The 12,218-nt window shown below is 50.1% G+C and overlaps 23 non-coding genes across 23 annotated transcripts; all 23 read right to left on the reverse strand.

The window, feature by feature from the left end:
- Nucleotides 1-320: 320 nt before the first annotated feature.
- LOC128370652 (5S ribosomal RNA) lies at nucleotides 321-439 on the reverse strand. Its single transcript, XR_008322740.1, has one exon. It is a non-coding gene; the product is annotated as a 5S ribosomal RNA (ribosomal RNA).
- A 414-nt stretch (nucleotides 440-853) lies between these two features.
- LOC128370411 (5S ribosomal RNA) lies at nucleotides 854-972 on the reverse strand. Its single transcript, XR_008322514.1, has one exon. It is a non-coding gene; the product is annotated as a 5S ribosomal RNA (ribosomal RNA).
- Nucleotides 973-1,385: 413 nt separating this feature from the next.
- Nucleotides 1,386-1,504, reverse strand: LOC128370412 (5S ribosomal RNA). The gene has a single exon (XR_008322515.1). It is a non-coding gene; the product is annotated as a 5S ribosomal RNA (ribosomal RNA).
- A 413-nt stretch (nucleotides 1,505-1,917) lies between these two features.
- Nucleotides 1,918-2,036, reverse strand: LOC128370414 (5S ribosomal RNA). Its single transcript, XR_008322516.1, has one exon. It is a non-coding gene; the product is annotated as a 5S ribosomal RNA (ribosomal RNA).
- Nucleotides 2,037-2,449: 413 nt separating this feature from the next.
- Nucleotides 2,450-2,568, reverse strand: LOC128370415 (5S ribosomal RNA). The gene has a single exon (XR_008322517.1). It is a non-coding gene; the product is annotated as a 5S ribosomal RNA (ribosomal RNA).
- Nucleotides 2,569-2,981: 413 nt separating this feature from the next.
- LOC128370653 (5S ribosomal RNA) lies at nucleotides 2,982-3,100 on the reverse strand. The gene has a single exon (XR_008322741.1). It is a non-coding gene; the product is annotated as a 5S ribosomal RNA (ribosomal RNA).
- A 414-nt stretch (nucleotides 3,101-3,514) lies between these two features.
- On the reverse strand, nucleotides 3,515-3,633 carry LOC128370416 (5S ribosomal RNA). Its single transcript, XR_008322518.1, has one exon. It is a non-coding gene; the product is annotated as a 5S ribosomal RNA (ribosomal RNA).
- Nucleotides 3,634-4,047: 414 nt separating this feature from the next.
- Nucleotides 4,048-4,166, reverse strand: LOC128370417 (5S ribosomal RNA). The gene has a single exon (XR_008322519.1). It is a non-coding gene; the product is annotated as a 5S ribosomal RNA (ribosomal RNA).
- Nucleotides 4,167-4,579: 413 nt separating this feature from the next.
- On the reverse strand, nucleotides 4,580-4,698 carry LOC128370418 (5S ribosomal RNA). The gene has a single exon (XR_008322520.1). It is a non-coding gene; the product is annotated as a 5S ribosomal RNA (ribosomal RNA).
- Nucleotides 4,699-5,111: 413 nt separating this feature from the next.
- LOC128370419 (5S ribosomal RNA) lies at nucleotides 5,112-5,230 on the reverse strand. Its single transcript, XR_008322521.1, has one exon. It is a non-coding gene; the product is annotated as a 5S ribosomal RNA (ribosomal RNA).
- Nucleotides 5,231-5,643: 413 nt separating this feature from the next.
- Nucleotides 5,644-5,762, reverse strand: LOC128370420 (5S ribosomal RNA). Its single transcript, XR_008322522.1, has one exon. It is a non-coding gene; the product is annotated as a 5S ribosomal RNA (ribosomal RNA).
- Nucleotides 5,763-6,174: 412 nt separating this feature from the next.
- Nucleotides 6,175-6,293, reverse strand: LOC128370421 (5S ribosomal RNA). Its single transcript, XR_008322523.1, has one exon. It is a non-coding gene; the product is annotated as a 5S ribosomal RNA (ribosomal RNA).
- Nucleotides 6,294-6,705: 412 nt separating this feature from the next.
- LOC128370646 (5S ribosomal RNA) lies at nucleotides 6,706-6,824 on the reverse strand. Its single transcript, XR_008322734.1, has one exon. It is a non-coding gene; the product is annotated as a 5S ribosomal RNA (ribosomal RNA).
- Nucleotides 6,825-7,237: 413 nt separating this feature from the next.
- Nucleotides 7,238-7,356, reverse strand: LOC128370423 (5S ribosomal RNA). The gene has a single exon (XR_008322525.1). It is a non-coding gene; the product is annotated as a 5S ribosomal RNA (ribosomal RNA).
- Nucleotides 7,357-7,768: 412 nt separating this feature from the next.
- LOC128370424 (5S ribosomal RNA) lies at nucleotides 7,769-7,887 on the reverse strand. Its single transcript, XR_008322526.1, has one exon. It is a non-coding gene; the product is annotated as a 5S ribosomal RNA (ribosomal RNA).
- A 413-nt stretch (nucleotides 7,888-8,300) lies between these two features.
- Nucleotides 8,301-8,419, reverse strand: LOC128370425 (5S ribosomal RNA). Its single transcript, XR_008322527.1, has one exon. It is a non-coding gene; the product is annotated as a 5S ribosomal RNA (ribosomal RNA).
- Nucleotides 8,420-8,832: 413 nt separating this feature from the next.
- On the reverse strand, nucleotides 8,833-8,951 carry LOC128369891 (5S ribosomal RNA). Its single transcript, XR_008322055.1, has one exon. It is a non-coding gene; the product is annotated as a 5S ribosomal RNA (ribosomal RNA).
- A 414-nt stretch (nucleotides 8,952-9,365) lies between these two features.
- On the reverse strand, nucleotides 9,366-9,484 carry LOC128370426 (5S ribosomal RNA). Its single transcript, XR_008322528.1, has one exon. It is a non-coding gene; the product is annotated as a 5S ribosomal RNA (ribosomal RNA).
- A 414-nt stretch (nucleotides 9,485-9,898) lies between these two features.
- LOC128370427 (5S ribosomal RNA) lies at nucleotides 9,899-10,017 on the reverse strand. The gene has a single exon (XR_008322529.1). It is a non-coding gene; the product is annotated as a 5S ribosomal RNA (ribosomal RNA).
- Nucleotides 10,018-10,430: 413 nt separating this feature from the next.
- Nucleotides 10,431-10,549, reverse strand: LOC128370428 (5S ribosomal RNA). Its single transcript, XR_008322530.1, has one exon. It is a non-coding gene; the product is annotated as a 5S ribosomal RNA (ribosomal RNA).
- Nucleotides 10,550-10,962: 413 nt separating this feature from the next.
- On the reverse strand, nucleotides 10,963-11,081 carry LOC128370429 (5S ribosomal RNA). Its single transcript, XR_008322531.1, has one exon. It is a non-coding gene; the product is annotated as a 5S ribosomal RNA (ribosomal RNA).
- A 413-nt stretch (nucleotides 11,082-11,494) lies between these two features.
- Nucleotides 11,495-11,613, reverse strand: LOC128370430 (5S ribosomal RNA). The gene has a single exon (XR_008322532.1). It is a non-coding gene; the product is annotated as a 5S ribosomal RNA (ribosomal RNA).
- Nucleotides 11,614-12,025: 412 nt separating this feature from the next.
- On the reverse strand, nucleotides 12,026-12,144 carry LOC128370431 (5S ribosomal RNA). Its single transcript, XR_008322533.1, has one exon. It is a non-coding gene; the product is annotated as a 5S ribosomal RNA (ribosomal RNA).
- Nucleotides 12,145-12,218: the final 74 nt, after the last annotated feature.

The raw sequence follows: 12,218 nt of genomic DNA on the forward strand, positions 1-12,218 counted from the left end.
CATCAAACACATGCTATCCTTTAACAGTACTTTGATAGGAATAGTTTTTTTTTTTCTGCGGAGAAACACACAGCTGGAAGGACTGCAACCTTGTTCCTCAGGCCATTTGTGTACATGCGGGATGATTGCAGGCTTTTTACAGGCTGTAACAGTGAGAACTGGAACCCTAAAAACTACTTGGAAAGTGAGGCGTCTCAGTGCCACCTCTCTGGCGTGCATTCAGACACAGCTGGAATGATTGCAGCTTTTGTTCCTCAAAGCCCTGTGTGCGGTGATGGAGCAACAGCGCCCTCCTTTGGTGACAGCTGACAGGGAAAAAAAGCTTACAGCATCTGGTATTCCCAGGCGGTCTCCCATCCAAGTACTAACCAGGCCCGACCCTGCTTAGCTTCCGAGATCAGACGAGATCGGGCGTGTTCAGGGTGGTATGGCCGTAAGCTATGAAACAGGCCGCAGAAAGCCCATTTAAACATGCTGTGACACCACTGACAGTTGCTCACACCAGCTGAGTGGCGGATAATGGTGTCTCAGCCATCAAACACATGCTATCCTTTAACAGTACTTTGATAGGAATAGTTTTTTTTTTTTCTGCGGAGAAACACACAGCTGGAAGGACTGCAACCTTGTTCCTCAGGCCATTTGTGTACATGCGGGATGATTGCAGGCTTTTTACAGGCTGTAACAGTGAGAACTGGAACCCTAAAAACTACTTGGAAAGTGAGGCGTCTCAGTGCCACCTCTCTGGCGTGCATTCAGACACAGCTGGAATGATTGCAGCTTTTGTTCCTCAAAGCCCTGTGTGCGGTGATGGAGCAACAGCGCCCTCCTTTGGTGACAGCTGAGAGGGAAAAAAAGCTTACAGCACCTGGTATTCCCAGGCGGTCTCCCATCCAAGTACTAACCAGGCCCGACCCTGCTTAGCTTCCGAGATCAGACGAGATCGGGCGTGTTCAGGGTGGTATGGCCGTAAGCGACGAAACAGGCCGCAGAAAGCCCATTTAAACATGCTGTGACACCACTGACAGTTGCTCACACCAGCTGAGTGGCGGATAATGGTGTCTCAGCCATCAAACACATGCTATCCTTTAACAGTACTTTGATAGAAATAGTTTTTTTTTTTCTGCGGAGAAACACACAGCTGGAAGGACTGCAACCTTGTTCCTCAGGCCATTTGTGTACATGCGGGATGATTGCAGGCTTTTTACAGGCTGTAACAGTGAGAACTGGAACCCTAAAAACTACTTGGAAAGTGAGGCGTCTCAGTGCCACCTCTCTGGCGTGCATTCAGACACAGCTGGAATGATTGCAGCTTTTGTTCCTCAAAGCCCTGTGTGCGGTGATGGAGCAACAGCGCCCTCCTTTGGTGACAGCTGAGAGGGAAAAAAAGCTTACAGCACCTGGTATTCCCAGGCGGTCTCCCATCCAAGTACTAACCAGGCCCGACCCTGCTTAGCTTCCGAGATCAGACGAGATCGGGCGTGTTCAGGGTGGTATGGCCGTAAGCTACGAAACAGGCCGCAGAAAGCCCATTTAAACATGCTGTGACACCACTGACAGTTGCTCACACCAGCTGAGTGGCGGATAATGGTGTCTCAGCCATCAAACACATGCTATCCTTTAACAGTACTTTGATAGGAATAGTTTTTTTTTTTCTGCGGAGAAACACACAGCTGGAAGGACTGCAACCTTGTTCCTCAGGCCATTTGTGTACATGCGGGATGATTGCAGGCTTTTTACAGGCTGTAACAGTGAGAACTGGAACCCTAAAAACTACTTGGAAAGTGAGGCGTCTCAGTGCCACCTCTCTGGCGTGCATTCAGACACAGCTGGAATGATTGCAGCTTTTGTTCCTCAAAGCCCTGTGTGCGGTGATGGAGCAACAGCGCCCTCCTTTGGTGACAGCTGACAGGGAAAAAAAGCTTACAGCACCTGGTATTCCCAGGCGGTCTCCCATCCAAGTACTAACCAGGCCCGACCCTGCTTAGCTTCCGAGATCAGACGAGATCGGGCGTGTTCAGGGTGGTATGGCCGTAAGCGACGAAACAGGCCGCAGAAAGCCCATTTAAACATGCTGTGACACCACTGACAGTTGCTCACACCAGCTGAGTGGCGGATAATGGTGTCTCAGCCATCAAACACATGCTATCCTTTAACAGTACTTTGATAGAAATAGTTTTTTTTTTTCTGCGGAGAAACACACAGCTGGAAGGACTGCAACCTTGTTCCTCAGGCCATTTGTGTACATGCGGGATGATTGCAGGCTTTTTACAGGCTGTAACAGTGAGAACTGGAACCCTAAAAACTACTTGGAAAGTGAGGCGTCTCAGTGCCACCTCTCTGGCGTGCATTCAGACACAGCTGGAATGATTGCAGCTTTTGTTCCTCAAAGCCCTGTGTGCGGTGATGGAGCAACAGCGCCCTCCTTTGGTGACAGCTGAGAGGGAAAAAAAGCTTACAGCACCTGGTATTCCCAGGCGGTCTCCCATCCAAGTACTAACCAGGCCCGACCCTGCTTAGCTTCCGAGATCAGACGAGATCGGGCGTGTTCAGGGTGGTATGGCCGTAAGCTACGAAACAGGCCGCAGAAAGCCCATTTAAACATGCTGTGACACCACTGACAGTTGCTCACACCAGCTGAGTGGCGGATAATGGTGTCTCAGCCATCAAACACATGCTATCCTTTAACAGTACTTTGATAGGAATAGTTTTTTTTTTTCTGCGGAGAAACACACAGCTGGAAGGACTGCAACCTTGTTCCTCAGGCCATTTGTGTACATGCGGGATGATTGCAGGCTTTTTACAGGCTGTAACAGTGAGAACTGGAACCCTAAAAACTACTTGGAAAGTGAGGCGTCTCAGTGCCACCTCTCTGGCGTGCATTCAGACACAGCTGGAATGATTGCAGCTTTTGTTCCTCAAAGCCCTGTGTGCGGTGATGGAGCAACAGCGCCCTCCTTTGGTGACAGCTGACAGGGAAAAAAAGCTTACAGCATCTGGTATTCCCAGGCGGTCTCCCATCCAAGTACTAACCAGGCCCGACCCTGCTTAGCTTCCGAGATCAGACGAGATCGGGCGTGTTCAGGGTGGTATGGCCGTAAGCTATGAAACAGGCCGCAGAAAGCCCATTTAAACATGCTGTGACACCACTGACAGTTGCTCACACCAGCTGAGTGGCGGATAATGGTGTCTCAGCCATCAAACACATGCTATCCTTTAACAGTACTTTGATAGGAATAGTTTTTTTTTTTTCTGCGGAGAAACACACAGCTGGAAGGACTGCAACCTTGTTCCTCAGGCCATTTGTGTACATGCGGGATGATTGCAGGCTTTTTACAGGCTGTAACAGTGAGAACTGGAACCCTAAAAACTACTTGGAAAGTGAGGCGTCTCAGTGCCACCTCTCTGGCGTGCATTCAGACACAGCTGGAATGATTGCAGCTTTTGTTCCTCAAAGCCCTGTGTGCGGTGATGGAGCAACAGCGCCCTCCTTTGGTGACAGCTGAGAGGGAAAAAAAGCTTACAGCACCTGGTATTCCCAGGCGGTCTCCCATCCAAGTACTAACCAGGCCCGACCCTGCTTAGCTTCCGAGATCAGACGAGATCGGGCGTGTTCAGGGTGGTATGGCCGTAAGCTACGAAACAGGCCGCAGAAAGCCCATTTAAACATGCTGTGACACCACTGACAGTTGCTCACACCAGCTGAGTGGCGGATAATGGTGTCTCAGCCATCAAACACATGCTATCCTTTAACAGTACTTTGATAGGAATAGTTTTTTTTTTTTCTGCGGAGAAACACACAGCTGGAAGGACTGCAACCTTGTTCCTCAGGCCATTTGTGTACATGCGGGATGATTGCAGGCTTTTTACAGGCTGTAACAGTGAGAACTGGAACCCTAAAAACTACTTGGAAAGTGAGGCGTCTCAGTGCCACCTCTCTGGCGTGCATTCAGACACAGCTGGAATGATTGCAGCTTTTGTTCCTCAAAGCCCTGTGTGCGGTGATGGAGCAACAGCGCCCTCCTTTGGTGACAGCTGAGAGGGAAAAAAAGCTTACAGCACCTGGTATTCCCAGGCGGTCTCCCATCCAAGTACTAACCAGGCCCGACCCTGCTTAGCTTCCGAGATCAGACGAGATCGGGCGTGTTCAGGGTGGTATGGCCGTAAGCTACGAAACAGGCCGCAGAAAGCCCATTTAAACATGCTGTGACACCACTGACAGTTGCTCACACCAGCTGAGTGGCGGACAATGGTGTCTCAGCCATCAAACACATGCTATCCTTTAACAGTACTTTGATAGAAATAGTTTTTTTTTTTCTGCGGAGAAACACACAGCTGGAAGGACTGCAACCTTGTTCCTCAGGCCATTTGTGTACATGCGGGATGATTGCAGGCTTTTTACAGGCTGTAACAGTGAGAACTGGAACCCTAAAAACTACTTGGAAAGTGAGGCGTCTCAGTGCCACCTCTCTGGCGTGCATTCAGACACAGCTGGAATGATTGCAGCTTTTGTTCCTCAAAGCCCTGTGTGCGGTGATGGAGCAACAGCGCCCTCCTTTGGTGACAGCTGAGAGGGAAAAAAAGCTTACAGCACCTGGTATTCCCAGGCGGTCTCCCATCCAAGTACTAACCAGGCCCGACCCTGCTTAGCTTCCGAGATCAGACGAGATCGGGCGTGTTCAGGGTGGTATGGCCGTAAGCAAGAAACAGGCCGCAGAAAGCCCATTTAAACATGCTGTGACACCACTGACAGTTGCTCACACCAGCTGAGTGGCGGATAATGGTGTCTCAGCCATCAAACACATGCTATCCTTTAACAGTACTTTGATAGGAATAGGTTTTTTTTTTTCTGCGGAGAAACACACAGCTGGAAGGACTGCAACCTTGTTCCTCAGGCCATTTGTGTACATGCGGGATGATTGCAGGCTTTTTACAGGCTGTAACAGTGAGAACTGGAACCCTAAAAACTACTTGGAAAGTGAGGCGTCTCAGTGCCACCTCTCTGGCGTGCATTCAGACACAGCTGGAATGATTGCAGCTTTTGTTCCTCAAAGCCCTGTGTGCGGTGATGGAGCAACAGCGCCCTCCTTTGGTGACAGCTGAGAGGGAAAAAAAGCTTACAGCACCTGGTATTCCCAGGCGGTCTCCCATCCAAGTACTAACCAGGCCCGACCCTGCTTAGCTTCCGAGATCAGACGAGATCGGGCGTGTTCAGGGTGGTATGGCCGTAAGCAAGAAACAGGCCGCAGAAAGCCCATTTAAACATGCTGTGACACCACTGACAGTTGCTCACACCAGCTGAGTGGCGGATAATGGTGTCTCAGCCATCAAACACATGCTATCCTTTAACAGTACTTTGATAGGAATAGTTTTTTTTTTTTCTGCGGAGAAACACACAGCTGGAAGGACTGCAACCTTGTTCCTCAGGCCATTTGTGTACATGCGGGATGATTGCAGGCTTTTTACAGGCTGTAACAGTGAGAACTGGAACCCTAAAAACTACTTGGAAAGTGAGGCGTCTCAGTGCCACCTCTCTGGCGTGCATTCAGACACAGCTGGAATGATTGCAGCTTTTGTTCCTCAAAGCCCTGTGTGCGGTGATGGAGCAACAGCGCCCTCCTTTGGTGACAGCTGAGAGGGAAAAAAAGCTTACAGCACCTGGTATTCCCAGGCGGTCTCCCATCCAAGTACTAACCAGGCCCGACCCTGCTTAGCTTCCGAGATCAGACGAGATCGGGCGTGTTCAGGGTGGTATGGCCGTAAGCTACGAAACAGGCCGCAGAAAGCCCATTTAAACATGCTGTGACACCACTGACAGTTGCTCACACCAGCTGAGTGGCGGACAATGGTGTCTCAGCCATCAAACACATGCTATCCTTTAACAGTACTTTGATAGCAATAGTTTTTTTTTTCTGCGGAGAAACACACAGCTGGAAGGACTGCAACCTTGTTCCTCAGGCCATTTGTGTACATGCGGGATGATTGCAGGCTTTTTACAGGCTGTAACAGTGAGAACTGGAACCCTAAAAACTACTTGGAAAGTGAGGCGTCTCAGTGCCACCTCTCTGGCGTGCATTCAGACACAGCTGGAATGATTGCAGCTTTTGTTCCTCAAAGCCCTGTGTGCGGTGATGGAGCAACAGCGCCCTCCTGTGGTGACAGCTGAGAGGGAAAAAAAGCTTACAGCACCTGGTATTCCCAGGCGGTCTCCCATCCAAGTACTAACCAGGCCCGACCCTGCTTAGCTTCCGAGATCAGACGAGATCGGGCGTGTTCAGGGTGGTATGGCCGTAAGCTACGAAACAGGCCGCAGAAAGCCCATTTAAACATGCTGTGACACCACTGACAGTTGCTCACACCAGCTGAGTGGCGGATAATGGTGTCTCAGCCATCAAACACATGCTATCCTTTAACAGTACTTTGATAGGAATAGTTTTTTTTTTCTGCGGAGAAACACACAGCTGGAAGGACTGCAACCTTGTTCCTCAGGCCATTTGTGTACATGCGGGATGATTGCAGGCTTTTTACAGGCTGTAACAGTGAGAACTGGAACCCTAAAAACTACTTGGAAAGTGAGGCGTCTCAGTGCCACCTCTCTGGCGTGCATTCAGACACAGCTGGAATGATTGCAGCTTTTGTTCCTCAAAGCCCTGTGTGCGGTGATGGAGCAACAGCGCCCTCCTTTGGTGACAGCTGAGAGGGAAAAAAACCTTACAGCACCTGGTATTCCCAGGCGGTCTCCCATCGAAGTACTAACCAGGCCCGACCCTGCTTAGCTTCCGAGATCAGACGAGATCGGGCGTGTTCAGGGTGGTATGGCCGTAAGCTACGAAACAGGCCGCAGAAAGCCCATTTAAACATGCTGTGACACCACTGACAGTTGCTCACACCAGCTGAGTGGCGGATAATGGTGTCTCAGCCATCAAACACATGCTATCCTTTAACAGTACTTTGATAGGAATAGTTGTTTTTTTTCTGCGGAGAAACACACAGCTGGAAGGACTGCAACCTTGTTCCTCAGGCCATTTGTGTACATGCGGGATGATTGCAGGCTTTTTACAGGCTGTAACAGTGAGAACTGGAACCCTAAAAACTACTTGGAAAGTGAGGCGTCTCAGTGCCACCTCTCTGGCGTGCATTCAGACACAGCTGGAATGATTGCAGCTTTTGTTCCTCAAAGCCCTGTGTGCGGTGATGGAGCAACAGCGCCCTCCTTTGGTGACAGCTGAGAGAGAAAAAAAGCTTACAGCACCTGGTATTCCCAGGCGGTCTCCCATCCAAGTACTAACCAGGCCCGACCCTGCTTAGCTTCCGAGATCAGACGAGATCGGGCGTGTTCAGGGTGGTATGGCCGTAAGCAAGAAACAGGCCGCAGAAAGCCCATTTAAACATGCTGTGACACCACTGACAGTTGCTCACACCAGCTGAGTGGCGGATAATGGTGTCTCAGCCATCAAACACATGCTATCCTTTAACAGTACTTTGATAGGAATAGTTTTTTTTTTTCTGCGGAGAAACACACAGCTGGAAGGACTGCAACCTTGTTCCTCAGGCCATTTGTGTACATGCGGGATGATTGCAGGCTTTTTACAGGCTGTAACAGTGAGAACTGGAACCCTAAAAACTACTTGGAAAGTGAGGCGTCTCAGTGCCACCTCTCTGGCGTGCATTCAGACACAGCTGGAATGATTGCAGCTTTTGTTCCTCAAAGCCCTGTGTGCGGTGATGGAGCAACAGCGCCCTCCTTTGGTGACAGCTGACAGGGAAAAAAAGCTTACAGCACCTGGTATTCCCAGGCGGTCTCCCATCCAAGTACTAACCAGGCCCGACCCTGCTTAGCTTCCGAGATCAGACGAGATCGGGCGTGTTCAGGGTGGTATGGCCGTAAGCGACAAAACAGGCCGCAGAAAGCCCATTTAAACATGCTGTGACACCACTGACAGTTGCTCACACCAGCTGAGTGGCGGATAATGGTGTCTCAGCCATCAAACACATGCTATCCTTTAACAGTACTTTGATAGAAATAGTTTTTTTTTTTCTGCGGAGAAACACACAGCTGGAAGGACTGCAACCTTGTTCCTCAGGCCATTTGTGTACATGCGGGATGATTGCAGGCTTTTTACAGGCTGTAACAGTGAGAACTGGAACCCTAAAAACTACTTGGAAAGTGAGGCGTCTCAGTGCCACCTCTCTGGCGTGCATTCAGACACAGCTGGAATGATTGCAGCTTTTGTTCCTCAAAGCCCTGTGTGCGGTGATGGAGCAACAGCGCCCTCCTTTGGTGACAGCTGAGAGGGAAAAAAAGCTTACAGCACCTGGTATTCCCAGGCGGTCTCCCATCCAAGTACTAACCAGGCCCGACCCTGCTTAGCTTCCGAGATCAGACGAGATCGGGCGTGTTCAGGGTGGTATGGCCGTAAGCGACGAAACAGGCCGCAGAAAGCCCATTTAAACATGCTGTGACACCACTGACAGTTGCTCACACCAGCTGAGTGGCGGATAATGGTGTCTCAGCCATCAAACACATGCTATCCTTTAACAGTACTTTGATAGGAATAGTTTTTTTTTTTCTGCGGAGAAACACACAGCTGGAAGGACTGCAACCTTGTTCCTCAGGCCATTTGTGTACATGCGGGATGATTGCAGGCTTTTTACAGGCTGTAACAGTGAGAACTGGAACCCTAAAAACTACTTGGAAAGTGAGGCGTCTCAGTGCCACCTCTCTGGCGTGCATTCAGACACAGCTGGAATGATTGCAGCTTTTGTTCCTCAAAGCCCTGTGTGCGGTGATGGAGCAACAGCGCCCTCCTTTGGTGACAGCTGACAGGGAAAAAAAGTTTACAGCATCTGGTATTCCCAGGCGGTCTCCCATCCAAGTACTAACCAGGCCCGACCCTGCTTAGCTTCCGAGATCAGACGAGATCGGGCGTGTTCAGGGTGGTATGGCCGTAAGCTATGAAACAGGCCGCAGAAAGCCCATTTAAACATGCTGTGACACCACTGACAGTTGCTCACACCAGCTGAGTGGCGGATAATGGTGTCTCAGCCATCAAACACATGCTATCCTTTAACAGTACTTTGATAGGAATAGTTTTTTTTTTTTCTGCGGAGAAACACACAGCTGGAAGGACTGCAACCTTGTTCCTCAGGCCATTTGTGTACATGCGGGATGATTGCAGGCTTTTTACAGGCTGTAACAGTGAGAACTGGAACCCTAAAAACTACTTGGAAAGTGAGGCGTCTCAGTGCCACCTCTCTGGCGTGCATTCAGACACAGCTGGAATGATTGCAGCTTTTGTTCCTCAAAGCCCTGTGTGCGGTGATGGAGCAACAGCGCCCTCCTTTGGTGACAGCTGAGAGGGAAAAAAAGCTTACAGCACCTGGTATTCCCAGGCGGTCTCCCATCCAAGTACTAACCAGGCCCGACCCTGCTTAGCTTCCGAGATCAGACGAGATCGGGCGTGTTCAGGGTGGTATGGCCGTAAGCTATGAAACAGGCCGCAGAAAGCCCATTTAAACATGCTGTGACACCACTGACAGTTGCTCACACCAGCTGAGTGGCGGATAATGGTGTCTCAGCCATCAAACACATGCTATCCTTTAACAGTACTTTGATAGGAATAGTTTTTTTTTTTTCTGCGGAGAAACACACAGCTGGAAGGACTGCAACCTTGTTCCTCAGGCCATTTGTGTACATGCGGGATGATTGCAGGCTTTTTACAGGCTGTAACAGTGAGAACTGGAACCCTAAAAACTACTTGGAAAGTGAGGCGTCTCAGTGCCACCTCTCTGGCGTGCATTCAGACACAGCTGGAATGATTGCAGCTTTTGTTCCTCAAAGCCCTGTGTGCGGTGATGGAGCAACAGCGCCCTCCTTTGGTGACAGCTGAGAGGGAAAAAAAGCTTACAGCACCTGGTATTCCCAGGCGGTCTCCCATCCAAGTACTAACCAGGCCCGACCCTGCTTAGCTTCCGAGATCAGACGAGATCGGGCGTGTTCAGGGTGGTATGGCCGTAAGCTACGAAACAGGCCGCAGAAAGCCCATTTAAACATGCTGTGACACCACTGACAGTTGCTCACACCAGCTGAGTGGCGGACAATGGTGTCTCAGCCATCAAACACATGCTATCCTTTAACAGTACTTTGATAGAAATAGTTTTTTTTTTTCTGCGGAGAAACACACAGCTGGAAGGACTGCAACCTTGTTCCTCAGGCCATTTGTGTACATGCGGGATGATTGCAGGCTTTTTACAGGCTGTAACAGTGAGAACTGGAACCCTAAAAACTACTTGGAAAGTGAGGCGTCTCAGTGCCACCTCTCTGGCGTGCATTCAGACACAGCTGGAATGATTGCAGCTTTTGTTCCTCAAAGCCCTGTGTGCGGTGATGGAGCAACAGCGCCCTCCTTTGGTGACAGCTGAGAGGGAAAAAAAGCTTACAGCACCTGGTATTCCCAGGCGGTCTCCCATCCAAGTACTAACCAGGCCCGACCCTGCTTAGCTTCCGAGATCAGACGAGATCGGGCGTGTTCAGGGTGGTATGGCCGTAAGCAAGAAACAGGCCGCAGAAAGCCCATTTAAACATGCTGTGACACCACTGACAGTTGCTCACACCAGCTGAGTGGCGGATAATGGTGTCTCAGCCATCAAACACATGCTATCCTTTAACAGTACTTTGATAGGAATAGGTTTTTTTTTTTCTGCGGAGAAACACACAGCTGGAAGGACTGCAACCTTGTTCCTCAGGCCATTTGTGTACATGCGGGATGATTGCAGGCTTTTTACAGGCTGTAACAGTGAGAACTGGAACCCTAAAAACTACTTGGAAAGTGAGGCGTCTCAGTGCCACCTCTCTGGCGTGCATTCAGACACAGCTGGAATGATTGCAGCTTTTGTTCCTCAAAGCCCTGTGTGCGGTGATGGAGCAACAGCGCCCTCCTTTGGTGACAGCTGAGAGGGAAAAAAAGCTTACAGCACCTGGTATTCCCAGGCGGTCTCCCATCCAAGTACTAACCAGGCCCGACCCTGCTTAGCTTCCGAGATCAGACGAGATCGGGCGTGTTCAGGGTGGTATGGCCGTAAGCAAGAAACAGGCCGCAGAAAGCCCATTTAAACATGCTGTGACACCACTGACAGTTGCTCACACCAGCTGAGTGGCGGATAATGGTGTCTCAGCCATCAAACACATGCTATCCTTTAACAGTACTTTGATAGGAATAGTTTTTTTTTTTTCTGCGGAGAAACACACAGCTGGAAGGACTGCAACCTTGTTCCTCAGGCCATTTGTGTACATGCGGGATGATTGCAGGCTTTTTACAGGCTGTAACAGTGAGAACTGGAACCCTAAAAACTACTTGGAAAGTGAGGCGTCTCAGTGCCACCTCTCTGGCGTGCATTCAGACACAGCTGGAATGATTGCAGCTTTTGTTCCTCAAAGCCCTGTGTGCGGTGATGGAGCAACAGCGCCCTCCTTTGGTGACAGCTGAGAGGGAAAAAAAGCTTACAGCACCTGGTATTCCCAGGCGGTCTCCCATCCAAGTACTAACCAGGCCCGACCCTGCTTAGCTTCCGAGATCAGACGAGATCGGGCGTGTTCAGGGTGGTATGGCCGTAAGCTACGAAACAGGCCGCAGAAAGCCCATTTAAACATGCTGTGACACCACTGACAGTTGCTCACACCAGCTGAGTGGCGGACAATGGTGTCTCAGCCATCAAACACATGCTATCCTTTAACAGTACTTTGATAGCAATAGTTTTTTTTTTCTGCGGAGAAACACACAGCTGGAAGGACTGCAACCTTGTTCCTCAGGCCATTTGTGTACATGCGGGATGATTGCAGGCTTTTTACAGGCTGTAACAGTGAGAACTGGAACCCTAAAAACTACTTGGAAAGTGAGGCGTCTCAGTGCCACCTCTCTGGCGTGCATTCAGACACAGCTGGAATGATTGCAGCTTTTGTTCCTCAAAGCCCTGTGTGCGGTGATGGAGCAACAGCGCCCTCCTGTGGTGACAGCTGAGAGGGAAAAAAAGCTTACAGCACCTGGTATTCCCAGGCGGTCTCCCATCCAAGTACTAACCAGGCCCGACCCTGCTTAGCTTCCGAGATCAGACGAGATCGGGCGTGTTCAGGGTGGTATGGCCGTAAGCTACGAAACAGGCCGCAGAAAGCCCATTTAAACATGCTGTGACACCACTGACAGTTGCTCACACCAGCTGAGTGG

Source organism: Scomber japonicus, chromosome 12, assembly GCF_027409825.1.
Source record: "Scomber japonicus isolate fScoJap1 chromosome 12, fScoJap1.pri, whole genome shotgun sequence".
In the NCBI taxonomy this organism is placed as follows: Eukaryota; Metazoa; Chordata; class Actinopteri; order Scombriformes; family Scombridae; genus Scomber; species Scomber japonicus.